The 14,740-nt window shown below is 43.1% G+C and overlaps 1 non-coding gene across 1 annotated transcript; it reads left to right on the top strand.

The window, feature by feature from the left end:
* The first annotated feature begins 10,521 nt into the window (after positions 1-10,521).
* On the top strand, positions 10,522-10,604 carry TRNAL-CAG (transfer RNA leucine (anticodon CAG)). Its single transcript has one exon. It is a non-coding gene; the product is annotated as a tRNA-Leu (tRNA).
* The last annotated feature ends 4,136 nt before the right edge of the window (positions 10,605-14,740 follow it).

Consider the following 14,740-nt stretch of genomic DNA (forward strand, 5'->3'; position numbering starts at 1 on the left):
GAAATATTAAAGAGTCTGACAGGAGAATTACACAGTCTGGTTTTGGAAGGTCAGTTGAAACTGATGGCGTGGACAATTTCAGGCGAATATGGGAGATACCAGGCCTTTCACAGAGAGCATCAGATCTTATTAAGGACTCCTGGGCACCAGGTACTCGGAATATTATACAGACTGGCATGCAAAAATGGATTTAATGTTGTGTGTGGAGAGGGATTTTGATCTCATTCCAGTGGAGGTAGTAAATTATTTATCAGAATTGATTGAGAATGGAACGATTAATGTTCAACGTTCAGCTATTGCGGCTGGTCATATTTTAGTTAATGGTAACATGTTAGGTCAATATGTTCTGGTAAGGAGACTATGAGGAGTATAAGGATTGCAAAACCGCTGGTATCTAGATATAAATCGGTTCGGGACGTGACCAAGTTGTTGGAATATTTGGAAAGTCTAGGAACAAATGAGTTATTAGACTTGAGATTGCTGTCTCAGAAATTAACAATGTTATTATGTTTAGTCTCTTTCAGAAGAGTTTCTGATGTTAGAGCTTTAGACGTTTTGAATAGTGTTTTCTCCAGAAGGAGTATGCTTTTACTTGAACAAAAGGAATAACACAAATTCTATTTGTATATTTTAGCCTAACTTTGATGCTCATGAACATTTGTGTGTGGTATGCCGTGTGAAGGAGTATGAGAGAAGGACTGCACAGTTAAGAACGGGGAATGTGAAACAATTGTTGATTTCCTTTAGATATTCACATAAAGGAGTATCTTCACCAACTCTGGCAAGATGGGTGAAGGAAGTGTTGAATAAATCTGGTGGGGATGTTAGTGTATTTGGTGCACATTCAGTGGGAGGTGAATATGCATCACAAGCTTTTATGTTGGGAGGTGCATTGCAAGACATATTAAGGTATGCAAATTGGTCAAATGATTCAGTCTTTCGTAAATTCTATTTTAAACCTGTTGAGAGTGCAGCAGGCTGCTTATTTAAAAGGTTTTGAACTTGCAATAATGTTAGCCTCTGCTCTTGGCATAAAATGGAGATTTTACCCAGCTTTGATGGTCAGAAAATCTGGATTTTATTAAAGACACAAAGTCTAATGTTATTCCCACCCAATTACAGAACCCTGTTACATGATAATGTATTCTAATTTATAGCCAGTGGCCAACAATAAAGAAGGCGGAAGAAGGCAGATTGCCTTGTAATGCAAGATCTTCAAGGATTGTCCGGACAAGATTTATTCATGGAAGTGGATTATGGACTTGGTTCTTTTGGGTCAATTGTTGAATTAAAAAAGTTTAGGAAATATGTTTTAATATGTTGCCTGTTTAATGTCCAGCTAAAAAACAGAAGGATGAGGTCAAAGGGTTCTGGCTTTTTATTAAGTTGGAATTTTTAAGTTGGTGTGTCTATGTTTTTTAACGAGGCTGCTGAGTAGTGACAAATAAAGAGAGACTTCAATAATATTAGCCTCACTGTCTTTAATAAAATCCAGATTTTCTGACCATCAAAGCTTGGGAAAATCTTCATCTTCCTAGCATTTCTGTGACTACAGGAATGTGCAGGGATCCACAAAAGTCCAACCACCCAGCGTTCCCCTACTTGTCCCAATAAAACACTACCCGCTTGGGTGCCTGCCCATTCCTGTAGTTTACATCACAGAAATGCAAGGAAAATTTGTGTTTTCACAATGCAGGGCATTCTGGGTAAGAAAACGTTGGGGGGATCCACTCAACTCACACCTCCCTGGACTTCCCTGGGTGTCTAGTTTTCAGAAATGTCTGGGTTTGGTAGGTTTCTCTAAATGGCCAACTGGCCCAAGACCAAAAACACAGGTGCCCTCCTTGCAAAATCAGGTTGTTTTGTGATAAATAAGTTTGATGTCTTCAAAATATGTTCTGGGCCCTTCCCTGTCACGGACACTTGGCCCACCCACACAAGTAAAGTAGCATTTTATCAGCAGAGCTGGGGGAACGCTCTGTGTTAGGAAATTTGAGCCGGCCTGATCATCCCACAACTCTCCCACAAAGAAATGTGAAGGAAAAACATTTTTTTGTCAATTAATCAAATTTACAAGAGCTTGTGGATAAGTAAACCTTGTGGGATCCACACAAAACATTCCACATATTAGTGGCCAGTTTCCAAAAAGTTGCGAGGGCAGAAGGTGTTCACTATAGAGAGAGTATGCACTGACAGTAAAAAGCAAAAAACACCAAAGTATTTTTGCACACCCATCCAGTAGTCAATCACAGGCACACTGGTTGGATTTGGTACAAGGGTAAATAAATGGCTCATAAAAAAAACTTTATTCACCAATTACTTTACAAAATAAAATCTGCAAAAGTCGTTGCTAATAATGTCAACATTACATGACTTATAGCTTGTGAGCTGTAAAGTCATGGCAAGGCACCAACCAATTTACAGTCCATTCACATGCATTTAATGCGTTACACACAGAAAACCATTCACACTTCTAGCTGAGGGCTCAACACAAGACAACACTTACTATTACAAACAGCGCCATTCGAGGGCCCATCTTTCTCATACGCCAACAGGACTAACATGCCAATCACACCACCAAGCACCCAAACATCAGGCAACTGACAAACACACCTCAGGCAAGTCAATACACATACTGGCTACTAGCCACCAACATGCCACGAGTCCACATGCACTGCCAGCCAAGCACCATTTTATGCACACTGGCAGCCAGGTGCCAGTACACACACATCGCCAGCCAAGCGCTAGTCCATGCACTGGAAAAAAAAAATGCACATATCACAAGGCAATAAAGAACATGCACAAATCAATATGTTACTTTGAAAGAAAATCACACAAAAAGCTAAAGATTCCAACATTAGTACAACAGTCAAAAACAATTATACAAACAGGCAAAGGGTACACATTAGATTAAAAGATTACAAAATGAGTTGCTTAGCAACCACAAACTACAAATCTGCCAAATCTGCAACCACAACCAGGATTCAGCAACAAGACAAAGGAAAGACTGGCTCTACAATAAAAATATAAAAATTATAATACAAATAAAAAAGATAAAATATCAAGACATTGCTATTCTCCCCAAAAGGAGGTGTGACAAAGGCAAAAAAAAGACAGCAACAGATGGAAGTAAATTTAACTCCAGAGGCTGATCCCCCCACCACATACATAACCTTATTCCCAGGTGACTCAATTGTTAGCACCCACCCTAAGGCTCAACCACTCAAAAAACACAAACTGTATGGCAGTCAAGGGGCGTGACCATTGCCCAAGGGGTCGCTACCCACAATTTCATTATGTAAAATCCCTGGCACCTACTGGGTTTATGAACCCCCTGCCCTCCCCGGGGGCAGATGGGCCAAAAAAAGAGCCAAACTAGTCCCCGAGGGGGCTGAAATACAGATAAAATATATTGCCCCTTAGAGGAGCGACCCTTGCCCACGGGGTCACCCCCTGCAATACCTAAGTGTATGATCCCTTGTGTCTAGTGGGTTTTGACCCCTCCTGGGGGTTGGGGAGAGGGGCAGATTAGCCCACCCACACAGGGGCAATCAAGCCCTCAGGCGGTCCGAAACACTGATAACATATAATGGGCCCCAGGGGAGTGACTCTTGCTCACGGGGTTGCTCCCCGCCAGTGCTAAATAATTAGCGCTGGCATCTAGTGGGTTTTGATCCCCCTCCCCTGGCAGACCAGCTGAAAAAACAGCTGAACTAGATCCCGGGCGTCCATAACACATAAATTATATGCCCCCTGGGCAGCGAACCTTGACTAAGGGGTTGCTCCTCAAACATCACATTAGAAAATCCTTGGTGGTCTGGTGGATGGGATGCGATCGTGGAGCAGGAATCCACTACAAACAGGCACGGGGGAAAGGACACGTTCTTTTCCTTTCCCCCAGTGTCTGTTTTAAAAAAATAAAAAATAAACCCTGGGAGAAGGACTCACCTTCAGGTGTTCCTTTCTCCAGATGCTTTGGAAGCAAATTGCTTCCCGCGCGTCCACGGCCTGCTCCGATGACGTCGACGCACTAGGTCTGTGCCAATGTCAACAGATCGTCATCCCTTTGGGGGAGTTAAATGGGCAACCCACAGGAAGCGTGGGTAGGAGCCGTCCTACACACACGCCCACTGTGTTGTCAGACGGCTCCCGGCTGTCGGATGCACCAAAGGGGTTAAAAGTGTTATACATGACATGGAACCACTTATCAGCTATGTCTAAAATTTGTTTAGTTCATATCAAAAGCTGCTTGTTTCACAAGTACAACCAAAGGTAAACTTTGCTTACATATTTATGAAGCTTCATACCTACTGTTGTTACTGGTTGTCCAGTCTCCTAGTGGGGGGTTCTCTAGTTTGGGTGAGGTTATGTCCCCCAGGTCGACATTTATGGTCGACCTTTATTAAACTGTCAGACCTAAATTAAAATTGTGTGTGGGTGAGTTGAAATGTTGTTTTTGGTGTCTGTCTACAATATTAACAAGCATTGGCAGTGCCAATAGGTCTCACATTCATGAGAGTTAGCGCTACTGGCATTGTAAATGATAATGTCTTTTATCCATGTGTTTTGGTTTGGAGTGGAGTGGATGTATGTGGTGTGGGGTGGAATTACACGGGGGTTGGCTTGGAATTGTTAATTGTGGATTTGTGTGTGGCGGTACTGTGTAGTGTGGAGTGGATTTGTGTAGTGGAATTATGTGGTATGTTGGCTAGATAAGAATGAGAGCTGTATGGAATAGATGTCAGGACATGTGGACACCAATATATACTAATGTCAAGATATGATGATGTAAAAATACACTAATATCAAGGTATGCCGATGTTAGGATAGCCTGATGTGCAAATTTGCTGATGTTAAGATACACTGTGGTAAAGATATGCCGACTTCAGCATACAGAAACATCAAAATAGGCTGCTGAGAAAGCCTGAAAAGGTTTTAGTGCTGGCTCAACAATGCAATAAACACAACTGGGCGTCTGCGCATGTGTGCATGCCTGCTTGTGTATAAGTGTTTTTAGTTACATTGTTGATATATGTATTTAAATGTATATTATCTAGCAAATATAGTGCATGCATGTCATTTATGTTTAATACCCTCAAGGTACATATTTATATTTACATATTATACTTCTGTATAGGAATTAGAAGAACTTTCGGAGGTGGGTGTTGGAAAAACAGTGGGTTGGTAAATGGATGATCGGATGTAGATGGTTGTTGGAAGGACAGTGAGTGGCTGGAACAACATAGGTTTTGGGTGTTTGAAGGATAGTGGAGGGTGGATGGACAGAGGTGGATGTCAGAAGGACAGAGGGTGGGTGGATGGATGAGCTGGCGAATGGATGGATAAATAACATAAAGTGGGTGTGTATCTTAATATATATATTATTAGGAAATTGATAGCCAATTTGACACTCTTAGGAGTGGAAAACGCAGGAGGACATGCACACTGAGTCCCAGCTAATAGCAAGGCACCATAAGTAGAAATTGGATCATGCTGCTGCAGAATAAATCATAATAAATGGATGCAGCGTTTCCGTAAATGTAAAACAAATGGTGCTGTAAAAGACTGGTTGAACTGGTATGGTGCCGAGTGGGATTATGTGGAGTGTAATTTTGTTGTATGGTGTGGATTTATGTGGAGTGGCATTGTGTGGAATGGCATAGAATGGAATTGTGTATAATGATGTTGAATTATTTTGTGTGGATTGCAATTATTTAGTGTGGAGTGGAATTAGGTGGGTATAGGTAGAATTTTGTGGTGTGGAATTGTGTGTGTTTGAATTGTGTGGCGTTGAGTGGAGTTATGTGTAGTGGAATTATGTGGACAGGAATTATGCGTTATTGAGTGTAGTGGAATTATGTTGAGTGGGATTGTGTGTCAAGGAGTGTAATTATGTGGAGTGGAGTGGAATTATGTGGTGTGGTGTTGATTTATATTGCATGATGTGGAATTGTCTGGCATGATGTGGAAGGTTGTGGTGTGTAGTGGAATTATGTGTCATGGACTGGAATTATGTGGTTTGGTGTAAAAGTATGTGGTGTGGAGTGGAATTATTTTCAGTGGTGTGGAATTGTGTGGCGTTACATTGTGGCGTTGCATTTGTCAAGGGCAGGTAAAGCGAGTCAAAATGAGTGAATTGTATGCAGGATAGTACTTCTGTCAGTTGTATATAAGAATCTGCTACTGCTGAACAGCCAGTAGGGCACATACATTTTATAGCACATACATGGTATAAATCACACGTAAACACAATGCTATAGGTGCAAGTGTTTGTTAAATACTGAAATAAATCTGAGCTTGGGAATACAAAATGCACCATGACATGCACACAGAGTCCCAGCTAGCAACAAGGCACCATAAATACAATTTGGAACATGCTGATGCAGAATAAACCATATTAAATGTATGCAGCGTTTCGCTAAATTTACAACAAACTGTGCTGTAAAAAGCTGAGTGAGCTGGGGAACTAAGTAGTGTCTTGTACAAGAATAACCTAAGTGAATAGCTATTATTTATAAACTGCTGGATAAGCAAGAGACAAAGCCGGCACTTATATGGGAGTGAAATGGTTAGCAAAAATGATGTATCTAGCTGGATTGTTCGGCTAGGTACAAAATAGACATTTTTGAAGTTGTTACATATAATAAGCTGCAACCTCTAAAAGACAAGTAGGGTCGGGGATGAAGCTCTTTGAACTATAGTTAAATCCTAATTAAAACAAGCAGAGCCAGGGCATGCATGTCTCGATTCCGAATGCGCTGCTGGCTGAAAGGAAACATGCATGCACATCTCCGAACTGCAAGGTTCGTGGAGATGGAGGTAAACGAAGCGATGTACTCTGTGCCGGAGAAATGTCTGCTTCCTGCTGAGGCATGGAACACAAATAAAATATCTGTGCACGGTAAAGTTGTGATTTATAGCTTAAATGTCTTCATTTTAGTTTGATCTGCCAAAAAACAAAATCATGTACGGCCATTTGGTGTTTCTATAAGCACTTTCATTAACAATTTAACGCCACGTAGCCTAGAGATAAACCTAACTCTACCCGACCCTAATGCTCTTCTTTGGAAAGAGTAGCATGGTCTTTAAAGCAACATTATCTGTCTGAGCAGGTTCTGTAAATGCCTCAGCTTGACAGACATTAACAGCTGGTTGCTTACCTTTCTCTTGGCCCCTGTCTTTTGCAGTCACCACACAGGCAGTAAGGCAAGCCATTGTGCCCTGTGAAAAGAATAATAGCCTAGCCTATGCCTTCATTCTTCCTGGACGCTGGCTTTACCAAAGCAATTAGGCATCAACATTTCCTCACCAGACTCCATGGATGGTGGAAGAGGCTGCAAATTCTACTCCCACTGCTGTCAAAGAGGGATGGCGGGGACAGCTCCCAGTTCCTTTTCACGGTGACCATGCAGACATGATCCTAGTCCTACCTCTGGTAAGGGAAAGCAGCAGGGAGAAAGAACAAGCTGCGCTGTGCAGAACAAAACAAAGGGGGGCGTCAGCCTTATTTAAAGATAAAGTGCAGCATACTTTGCTGATTAAGAGATGAGTGGCGGGCGGCACTAATAGAGGCAAACACATCAAGTAAAAGCAACTTCACACTTGAACAAATTCTGTTTTTTAATAGCACCCAACCCACCCAATCATTGTATGTTTTTTTTTCCCAAACTGACGTCCCAGTTCTGATTTTACAATGAAATTATTATAAGAAAAATGTGGAGCTGGAAACTCAGAGTCATACTGCTTGGCCATGCTGCTGCTGGAGGAACCTACTCATAAAGAAGGCGGGGGAGAGGCGCCTCCACAGCTGCTACAGAGGCTCCCAGTGCCCATGGCTCGCCAGGGTTCGGATCCATATGCTGCCACTGGAGGGGCTTGCTCATAGACAGGGTGGGTGGGGAGGTGCCTCAGCAGCGCCAGTACCAGAGAAAACAAATATGAGATTGGGGTTTTACAGCCAACAGCTTTTAAAAATACGAGCAGAGGCTAAACAAAAAAAAATCACAGCGCGAACATATAAATAGTAAATACAACGATGGGCGGGAGGTGGCAGGGGACGGCAACGCACAGGAAGATTAACTGTTTCAACGGGCGCTGGCATGAACAAGAAAGGCAGCAACGGTGGGAGGTGTTGGGGACAGCACCACGAGCCAAGTCAAAAGAAACGAGCAGGGAAGAAATAATACAATAGTCCCCCCCAAGAAACAGATAAAGAATCAAGCACAAAGATAAAGAAGCTGGTCCCTGCTCCGGGGTGTAAATGAAAGTGAAAAAGGAGGGACAAACAGGAAGGACTGTCCATTAGAAAGCACGTACTTTTAAAGGACACTGACATAGACAAATGCAAAGCAATGGATGGAGTTGAACCATACAAAGTATATACAACAGGTTGCTAAGTAACAGCACTAGCACCGTCTAGGGTCGACCTAAAAATGGGAGGATCAAGCAACGGACCCCACTTCTCTTTTCCACTGACATATTTCTGCGTTACTGATGAGTGTCATTCATGGGCCAGCTGCCTTCCTCAGTACGAAAGGCTGTCGTGTCATATTAATTACTGTGAAACAGTTGTTGGTTCTAAGGGTATGTTATGAATGCACATTCAATATATTCTGTATTTTTTCATAAGATAAGGCGACAGCAGCTGCAACGCCGCTTCTTCATAGAACAGGCACGCCCTGGGCAGACAGTATAAAGCTTTGCTCCTTCAGAGGATAGCTAGGGCAGTGCAAGCGTAGCTTCCTATACAAGTTACAGCTAGGGTTGCCACCTTCCCCAGAGAAAAATACCAGCCATGTTTTTGTTTTAAGATTCTGCAAAGGCCCAGGCCAGATGTTTCTAATTTTTATACAGTAAGGACATTAAAATACTGATCATGACTGTATAAAAACCTGACATGCATAGCTGCCAGGTTTCCCAGATTCATGTGTGATGTGCTGCTCCAGTCAAGGTATTTTCCTTTGAATTCTCAGACTTGTAGTCCTGTTTTATAATGGAATAAATAAAACTACATGTCCCAGAATTCAAAGGAAACAACCTGGCTCTTTATACAAGCTGGGTAGCACATGACGCATGTCGCTGGGAAACTCGGCAGGGCTGGACAGGTGGCACTCTCAGCTACAGAATAGTAGTAGTAAAGCAAGCTTTTCTCTCCCGTAAGGCAGCAAGTGACATTTTTCATTCCCTGCAGAACATATACTGTGAGCAGACTAGAACAACCTTTCATCACTCACATAGAATGTACTGTTTAGGCAGGGGTCTTCAAACCTGGGGTGCCCGCAAGTGATCTCAGGGGGCACCAGGCTCTGGCCAAAAGAAACATTATGCAGATAACAGTGCTTTGTTTTAAGCAGAATGTATTACCTTTTTAAAAAGGTAACAGAACTGCAATGTTTAAATATGCCTAGACTTATTTAAACATTGCCAATTTATTGAATAATTGTGAAAAATTCCAGGGGGGAGGACTGATGATTTTTTTCTCTATATGGGTGGCGCGGCATTAAAAAGTTTGAAAACCATTGTGTTAAGGTATGAGTGACATGTAGGTCACAGATGTCTGCAAGGGCTGATTAAGTTTCTGAGAGGAATGTACAAGTGGATGAATTATTATAACTCCAATGTTGTTATCAGTAAAGCACGATGCCCTTTTCTTTGCTTTTCTAGGTGTTGGAACTGGGCACCAATGTCATGGTATCCGCTCTGTTTTCCTTGCGCCCATGCACCCTATGTTGTAACCATATTCAAACACATGAGCAGCTGTACCACAACTTTAATCTGACAGATAAAGTACTTACCTGCTATCTATCAGCTAGCGTTTATAGGTCTACCCTTACTAGTATGCCCCCATTTTTTAGCCCACCCGCATTGTCCAGCAAGAATGGGCGTCTGTCAGAACGACGCCGCTTTACACAAATCAAGCCGTCTTTTATTCTCTATTGATGTGTGCAAAAACTTCAAAGTAGTGACCATGATGTAGTGATGTTGTCAGATTCGAATAGAAAGCTACGAGTAAATGTTCGAGCCAATAAACTGCTTACCTCTGATACGAACAGCGTGTAAATTATTAAAAGCAAGGAAAATAAAATGCATTATGTAACAAATGTCGTAGTGGCAGTGGAGACCAGAAACAGTCATTTTGCTTACTCTGCAGTTTGCAACGATTCTTTATTCTTTATTTTAGACTGTTACTTGAGGCCAAATGTCTGCCATGAATCAGGCGCGCGCTTCCTGTTCCCCGTAGACCGTGCTACAGCTCAGTACTTGGTCCGCACATGCGCAGTTGAAGATACTCCTTGTAGCCCCCGCGTTTCTCACTGACGAACTGTGACTCAGCCGAGCGCGGGCTGGAAAGCGAAAGGTTGGACTGCTAAATTCAAGGAGGGATTATATTTGTTCAGGAATGCTGCAGATTGCCTTGCGTAAAATCAGTTTGCTTGGTGGGTGCCAATACATCTGAAACTGACATGGAACTATAGCCTGCTCTGTCTGCCAACAGAAGCATGTTGGACTCCTCGTTTCAGTGTCAGGATGGCCGAGCGGTCTAAGGCGCTGCGTTCAGGTCGCAGTCTACTCTGTAGGCGTGGGTTCGAATCCCACTTCTGACAACACATTTTTTTCGTGTTTTTTTTCTTCTTTAAATACTAATTGACGCATTTCAGCATATTGTGTCATGACGCGGTTACGTTTAAAACTTTGTTTCGCGCCTCAACGTCATATTTGGCGCACAAATGTGTAAATTAACGTAAATTCAAGTCGCTTCCTTGCAGCTCTACAGAACATGCAGGGATGTGTTTTTTACATAAACCTCGTGCTACTATATATACCTGTGATTAATATAATTTCTTTATCCCAACGCATCCCTCCAAGTCCTGTCATACATTTCAAGCGTCTACTAACAGGATAAACAAAACAAGGTTAAAAGAAGTAGGGAACTCTGGGTAGTTCCCAAGTTGTAAGTGGAGAGTAGCCCCTTCTATGAAACACTGCACAACACCACCTACACTCTAAAACTGATGGCCTCCAAAGCATGTTTACCATTTTTGCAGCAAAGTATTTAAGCAGAGTATTAGCTAGCTAGTGCCAACCTGAGAGAGCTGAAACATGACAAAAGCTTTCAACACTCCAGTCACAGTATTACAGCTTGGATTTGTAAAATACCCTCCTAACCAACCTGGAATGATTAAAAGCAATCCCTGACACGTGCTTAGGTTCGCTCTTCTTAGAGCTCATTAGCGAGGCATAACTTTTACCCAGTTATATTATGTTGATTTGTATAGCACACGAATCACCCGGGAGGGTAACCAGTCACTTGGGCAAGGTGTGTAGGTGTGTGGTCCCTAAATGCTTGTATAAAGAGCCAGGTTTTCAGTTTCTCATGCAACTCAGTAAGCGAGAAGGGATGCTCTGATGTGTTAAGGGAGGTCGTTCCATGTCTTGGGTACGATGTAGGAGAATAAGGAACCTCCCAAGTTTTGCTTTTGCAGATGTGGGGCGTGTGTGCAAGTGAGACTGAGGCAGAGCGTAGGTGTCTGGTGGGTTGGTGAAAGTGTATGCAGCTGTTCGGGTATTCTGGTCCTGTGTTGTGTAGGGCTTTGTATGTGTGAATGAGAAGTTTGAATTGGCTGTGCTTGTGAATGGAGAGCGGTGTAGAAGGTCAAGTACGAGTCTTGCAGCTGCATTATGGATGGTCTGTTTAGGAGTTGTTTGGAGATTCCGGCGTAGAGAGTATTGATGTAGTCCAGCCTGCTGGTGATGAGGGCTTGTCTGATGGTCCATCTGGTGTTGTGAAGTAACCATTTAAAGATCTTTTGCAGCATGCATAGTGTTGGACCTGGCTTTTTGACAGGGTCATCCCCAAACTTTTTGCCTTCCTCCTTTTCTTTTTCTGACCTCATTTGTGCTGGTTTTTAGACTCTGCGCACTTTACCACTGCTAACCAGTGCTAAAGTGCATATGCTCTCTCCCTTAAAACATGGTAACCTTGAATCATACCTGATTGGACTATTAATTTACTTATAAGTCCATAGTAAGGTGCATTTATGTGCATAGGGCTGGTAAATTAAATGCTACTAGTGGGCCAGCAGCACTGGTTGTGCCACCCACTTAAGTAGCCCCTTTTCCTTCTCTCAGGCCTGCCATTGCAAGGCCTGTGTGTGCAGTTTCACTGCCACCTCGACTTGGCATTTAAAAGTACTTGCCAAGCCTAGAACTCCCCTTTTTCTACATATAAGTCACCCTTAATGTGTGCCCTAGGTAACCCCTAGAGCAGGGTGCTGTGTAGGTAAAAGGCAGGACATGTACCTGTGTTGTTATATGTCCTGGTAGTGTAAAACTCCTAAATTCGTTTTTACACTACTGTGAGGCCTGCTCCCTTCATAGGCTAACATTGGGGCTGCCCTCATACACTGTTGAAGTGGCAGCTGCTGATCTGAAAGGAGCAGGAAGGTCATATTTAGTATGGCCAGAATGGTAATACAAAATCCTGCTGACTGGTGAAGTCGGATTTAATCTTACTATTCTAGAAATGCCACTTTTAGAAAGTGAGCATTTCTTTGCACTTAAATCCTTCTGTGCCTTACAATCCACGTCTGGCTGGGCTTGGTTGACAGCTCCTTGTGCATTCACTCAGATACACCCCAAACACAGGGTACTCAGCCTCACTTGCATACATCTGCATTTTGAATGGGTCTTCCTGGGCTGGGAGGGTGGAGGGCCTGCTCTCACACAAAGGACTGCCACACCCCCTACTGGGACCCTGGCAGACCGGATTGAACTGAAAGGGGACCTGGTGCACTTCTTAGCCACTCTTTGAAGTCTCCCCCACTTCAAAGGCACATTTGGGTATAAAACAGGGCCTCTGCCCTACCTCATCAGACACTTGCTGGAGAAGAAACCTGAACCAGAAACTACATCCTGCCAAGAAGAACTGCCTGGCTGCTCAAAGGACTCATCTGTCTGCTTTCTACAAAGGACTGCTGCCTTGTTGTTGGCCTGCTGCCTTGCTGAACTCTTGTCTGGCTGTAAAAGTGCTCTCCAAGGGCTTGGATAGAGCTTGCCTCCTGTTCCCTGAAGTCTCAGGACCAAAAAGACTTCCCTCTTTCGCTTGGACGCTCCGTGCGCCGAAAATTTCGACGCACAGCTTGTTCCGCGGCGAGAAAAACGCTGCACACCAACGCTGATCAACGCGACGCTCTTGGGACGACCGAAAATCCGACGCACGGCTTCGCAAGGACAACGCTGCCCGACCTCTAGAGGAGAAATCGACGCGACACCTGCCGTGAGATCGTAATTTCGACGCGCAGCCCCGCAGAACGACGCGCAGCCGGAAAACAAGCAGGAAAATCCACGCACAGACCCGGGACATCTGGTAATCCCCGCGATCCACGAAAAGAGACTGTCCGCGCGCCAGAAAACGACGCACGACTTCCCCGCGTGGAAAATAACGACGCAAGCCGTGTGTGCTGAGAAGAAATCGACGCACACACCCTTTTTCCACGCACCTCTTCTTTTGTGGCCCTTTGAGGAGATTTTTCCACGCTCAACCAGGTACTTGTGCTTGAAAGAGACTTAGTTTATATTCTAAAGACTTAAGACACTTTATATCACTTTTCAGTGATATCTCTACAATTTCCCATTGCATCTTTATTCTTTTTGACCTACAATTATCCTGATAAATATTATATATTTTTCTAAACACTGTGTGGTGTATTTTTGTGGTGCTATATGGTGGTATTGTATGATTTATTGCACAAATACTTTACACATTGCCTTCTAAGTTAAGCCTGACTGCTCGTGCCAAGCTACCAGAGGGTGGGCACAGGCTGATTTTGGATTGTGTGTGACTTACCCTGACTAGAGTGAGGGTTCTTGCTTGGACAGAGGGCAACCTGACTGCCAACCAAAAACCCCATTTCTAACACATAGGATGTGGAAGAAGGAGGTGCACACTGCTTTGACTTAAGCCATCATGGTGAGCTTGTCATTCAGAATGATCCCTAGATTTCTTGCACGGTCTGTGGGTGTGTGTGTGTTGGTCCTAGCTCCGACGGCCACCAAATTAAACCCCATGGGGAGGTTTTGTTGCTAAAGACCAGTGTGTCATACACTGGAAGCAATATATGGTAAGTCAACATTGAGTTTAATGAATAAGTTTCCCTTTACAATCACAGTCAGCTTGCCGCTGTCCCGTTATCCTTCAACTGCCAACCTGGAATGCCTCTGTCAACATTCCAACACTATGTGACATCAATGGAATTTTGACAGAGCATTACCAGCAGTATGGGTCCCATGATAAGCACATCACAATTTTACCTTCCTTCCACAAACACAATAAAACGAAGCAAAGCCTATGATATAATTAAACCCAAAAAACAATAAATCAATAAGCTTGATGTTAAAATGTTGTAAACATAACCTACCAGCTAACATTTGATAACCAAATGTAATGACCAATAGCAAATAACCTTATATATATATTAACAGCAGGTTTACAGTAGTAAATAAAAAGAATAATTGCAACTTCAGTGGTAGACGTTTAACATGAGATGATCTTCAAGAACACTGTTCAGGAGAAAACGATCCACTTCTCTTCCGTGATGATGTGTACTGCTGCAGGGGGTATCCGGTCAAAACTTGTGTTAAAAATTGTCTCCAGTTTCTGTGGAAGATTCATATCCAACACGATGGGTCACGTTATTCTCTGTTTCAACTTTCACAATTTTATCCATATTCCACCCTTGCT

This window comes from Pleurodeles waltl, chromosome 5, assembly GCF_031143425.1.
Source record: "Pleurodeles waltl isolate 20211129_DDA chromosome 5, aPleWal1.hap1.20221129, whole genome shotgun sequence".
Lineage (NCBI taxonomy): Eukaryota > Metazoa > Chordata > Amphibia > Caudata > Salamandridae > Pleurodeles > Pleurodeles waltl.